Source organism: Sapajus apella, unplaced genomic scaffold (assembly GCF_009761245.1).
Source record: "Sapajus apella isolate SASKATOON/1434 unplaced genomic scaffold, GSC_monkey_1.0 scaffold31, whole genome shotgun sequence".
Lineage (NCBI taxonomy): Eukaryota > Metazoa > Chordata > Mammalia > Primates > Cebidae > Sapajus > Sapajus apella.
In genome coordinates, this window is record NW_022436971.1 from 17962251 (window position 1) to 17966816 (window position 4566).

Genomic DNA, 4566 nt, shown 5'->3' on the forward strand with positions numbered 1-4566 from the left:
GTTGGACAAAAATATATGCTTAGGAAATTATTAATGCTGAGTCATTGCAGTTCACTGAGTTGAGCAAAATATGGGTGAGAATATAATTGATTGAAACAGTGGTTCCTGATCATCACCAGGCACCATCTGTTGGCTATTTAGAATAGTCTCAGTTAGTAGGAGGAATTCTAAAGTCTCATAGGCATTTATGAAGGGTAAACATCATTTATGAAGGGTACACTTGCTCTGTACAACCCTAAATAACCATCTTTTCCATTGCCTGTCTGTGCATAATCAGATCATCTGAGTTAGAAGGTGGCTCTGCTCTACAAATTCCACCTGCATTATATGAAGAAGATGGAAAATGCTGGTGTCTTTTAATTCTAAGCATTAGGTTTTCACATTTTCAGAGCCAAAAACCAACACCTAATGTGTGTACTTAGGCTTATTGAATAATTACCCTGGGAAAATGCCACGTTTTAAGAAGATGATGCACATACTTACCTGGCAGGGGAGATACCGTGATCACGAAGGTGGTTTTCACAGGGTGAGGCTTATCCGTTGCGCTCCGGATGTGCTTAGCCCTGTGATTTCCCCAAATGTGGGAAACTCGACTGCATAATTCGTGGTAGTGGGGGACCGCGTTCGCGCTTAAAATAAAAGATGACGCACAAGGCAAGTAACTGCCTCGTTGGCTGCCCAGCTCTCAACTTCAGAAACCTGATTGCAATCTCAAAGCATCAGATTTGTGGATCCCTGGCACAAATGCCTTCCATATTTGTCTTTTTTTTTTCTTATTTTTCAAACTCGCATAACCATTGCTGATTTGAATTGTTAAACAACTGAAAAGTATTTCTATAACTATTATGGCAATATATATTCTAGACTAAATAGTCCAATTACATTTGAGAAAGAAAAAAAATCCCAGAGATCAGGATATGATATTTGATATTAAAAATATTTTTCTTCTATTCTTTCTCCAAACTTTTTTTTTCATCATTCCCTTTATGTTAGTTTTCTGTCCTAAAATCAGCCCATATCTACCCGTATTGTCTTAAATACTTTTCTTATCATCTGCTTATAACTGAAGTTCTTCAGTGCTTTTATTGAAGTGCTTTACTGTTAGCCAGTTCTAACCCAGAAAACCAAACTAGACCTAGAAATGGAAGTCAACAATATGTGGTTTTTACATTTGAAGAGTTCACAACCCAATGAAGGAAACAGAAAAAGCTAACGAAAACCCCCAAAACTACAGTGAAGAAAGTGTCAACAGAGGTTTTAAATGAATAATAAAAGACACTGATGAAAGGGGAATGATCCCAGCCTTTGGAAAGAGAAGATTTAAAAACAGCTTTATAGGGGACAGCAGGCATTAGAGAGGGACTGAAGGTTTAACTTCCCATGATCTACCCTAAAGTGCAATATTTTATGAACCAAGATATCTCCAGCTGCCATTGAGAATATTGACTTTCATGAAATCCTTTCTTAAATATATTGTCTGAATAAACATCATTGAGGCACAAACTTAATTGCAAAGTAATAATTCTAATGTTTGGTTGTCGAAGAAATTAGAGTTTCAATGTCATGTAGATATTTATAACAAACAATGGTGCTTGATGTAATAGACTCCAAATTATCCTCAATTGTCCTATTGTGTGAATTATTTATGAACTTTTATACATCTGTAAACTCTTAGAATAAACCACTTTAACCATTCCATATATATCCAGAAAAAAATTATCAAGCATCTTTTCACATACTTGCTTATAACTCATTGATTTACTTCAACAAAACATTTCACATATACAAATTGCAACATTTTAGTTGTCCTAATGCTTAACAATTAGGTATTTCCATTATGTATATTTATTGGTGCCCGCAAGTGGATTCAAAACCTTTGGAAATCACTAGGTGGAAATTGAGTCATAGGAAATATATTTTTTTCTGTTTCTTAAAATTTTGTTTAATGAAAATAAATAATCACTGGATTCTTGTAGCAATACTGGAAAAATAGAGTAGGACAAGGTTAGAAGGGAACTAACATTTGTTTAGCAACCACCATGAGCAAATGTCTTTAGTGGTTTTTCACATTTCTTCACCGTAAGATGTTAGCAAATCAGTACGTCATTATCCTTTAGATAATCTCCCATTGGTTTTATTAGTCACATTTTATCAAAGTAAATATGAGATTCATTTTCCCAAGATCCACATATTTATGGTAGGCCCCACAACCTTGTGTACACGTGGCCAGTATATAGCCATTTCAAAAGCTGAACCTTATTCTGACTTTTAACCACAAGATAAATGACACTGTTTGTACTACTCCTTTATTTATGCTGTTAAGGGTTTAACACCATCACCTATGCCTCTGCATGGGTATAAAAAGTGGCTACACCATGCTGAACACATTAAAATCCTTGTCCCAGACTTGACCACTACATTGCTAAGAGTGAGTGCATCTGTAGTGGCCAGAATAAAGGCCCCCAAAGATCAACATGGCCAGTTTCTGGAATCTAAAAATATGTTACATTACCTGGCAAAAAAGACATTGCAGATGTAAGTAAGGTACAGTTTTTAGAACTGGAAGATTATCCTATACTATCTTAGTAGGTCTAATATAACCACATACACCCTCAAAAGTGGAGCACTTTCTCTGGATGGAGTCAGAAAGATACAGCAAATGGGAAGTCAGAGTGATTCCATGAGTGAGGATGTTTCAATGCTCCATTGCTGGCTCTGAAGTCTAGATGCTCACTCAAAAAAAAAACCAGAGAGGCCTCTGGAGCTTAGGGTGTCCCCCAGCTGGCTATCAGGGAGCCATTGAGAACCTCAGTAATGAAATCAAAAGAAAGTGGATTCTGCCAACAATATGAATGACCTTGTGAGCAGATTCTTGCCAGAGCTCTTGATTAGAGCTTAGCCGACGGACACCTTGATTCCGGCCTAGTGAAACCAGAAGCAAAGTAATGAGACGTTCCAGGTTTCAACCTACAAAACCATGAAATAAGAAATACATGTTTTAAAAAAACTAAGCTCATGGTAATGTGTTATGGCCGCAAAGGAAATGCACATAGCACCCTGCCACCTGGTTAGTAGCCCTAGCCATGGTCAGCCTGGTGGATCTTTTCTTCCCTCCTCCCTGTCCCAGTGTCTATGTCATTACTTCAGAGCTGCATCTACCACAGTTAGAACATTAAATATTTTAATCACAAAATTCAACTCACCGAGGATCCCCAGAGGCCACCATTCCTCTTTCCTTGTTTTTCACAAAGTATCTCCATCACAAAATACTACTCTTCAGTCAAACTCACCATGACTACTTTTAAAGACTGTATAAAATTAATTCATGAACTGGTATTTCATATATAGTCAGTTATAACCAACAATCAACAAACAAATCTAGTAATTTCTTTTTTTAAATAACAATTTGTATTTTACTATAAATTAGTACTTCTTTATTTTTAAATACCCGTCATATAACAAGCACTTGGCATAATTTATTAGGAGTGGTTTTAATAGGGGCCATAGCAGCAGTGTGACTGGAACCTCGAAGTTTTAATCTATGTGACTGTTCTGCTTTCTGGACATGCACACAGCAGCAATGGATGAGGCAGTCACATTCCGAAAAACCAGAGTGAGTCCGATTTTAGCAAATATTTTGCTTTTTTTTCTTGCCTCCAAAGAGCTGTTAAGAAATATGTTTCTTGATTTTGCTGCAGCTATCCTTCTGTAGTAGTTTTCTATTGCTATAGAGCAAATTACTACAAACTTAGCAGCTTTCCACAACACATATTTATGATTTCATGGTTTTTCTGGGTTAGGAGTCCAGGCATGGCTTTGCTGGATTCTCTACTTTAGGATCTTTCCAGGGTGCAATCCAGGTATTGGCTGGGGCCGAGTTCTCATTAGAGTCTTGACTGGGAAAAGATTCAATTAACTTTCATGAAGTTTAGAGCCTGAGGTTCTCTTTTTCTTGCTGGCTGTCAGCCAGAGAGCATACTCAGCTGGAGGGGCTGCCATGCAATCCTCTCATGGCGTCTCCTAAAGACCCTCTCACAATGTGATGACTCACTTCTTCAAGACCAGGAGCATAATCTCTCTTGCTTCAAATCTCTTATTAGGGACTTATCTGCTTTGATCAGGTCTACGCAGGATCATAGTCTTTGATTAACTCAAAGTCAACTGATTAGGAACCTTAATTGCTTTTGCAAAATCCCTTCACTTAACCAGGAAAGTGAAAGTGCCACTATATTCACAAGCTCCACCTGCCCTACCAGAGGGCAGGGTCTGTGGGCCATCTTAAAATTTTCCCTACCATACCTTCCTCAAACCGAGCTGAGGAGAAGTGCTGGAAAGAAATAATGCATCCTGAAAAATAAGATCTCCTACAGAATAAATAACCCAAGGTTAAAGACAAAAACAGTCTGCTATTAGCAGATTTACTGGACACAGCTCAATTGTGTAACTTAGATTTCTTGTTATTAAAGAGGGGAAAATAGGAAACTCAGGGAAGAGAAGAGTATATTTCAGTTGTGCATTAAGCATCTGGTAATTTACTGTAGTGGTTATGAACTCAAGGTCTGGATT

At 37.5% G+C, this 4566-nt stretch overlaps 1 non-coding gene across 1 annotated transcript; it reads left to right on the forward strand.

The window, feature by feature from the left end:
* The first annotated feature begins 475 nt into the window (after window positions 1-475).
* LOC116562135 lies at window positions 476-635 on the forward strand. The gene has a single exon (XR_004273787.1). It is a non-coding gene; the product is annotated as a U1 spliceosomal RNA (small nuclear RNA).
* Window positions 636-4566: the final 3931 nt, after the last annotated feature.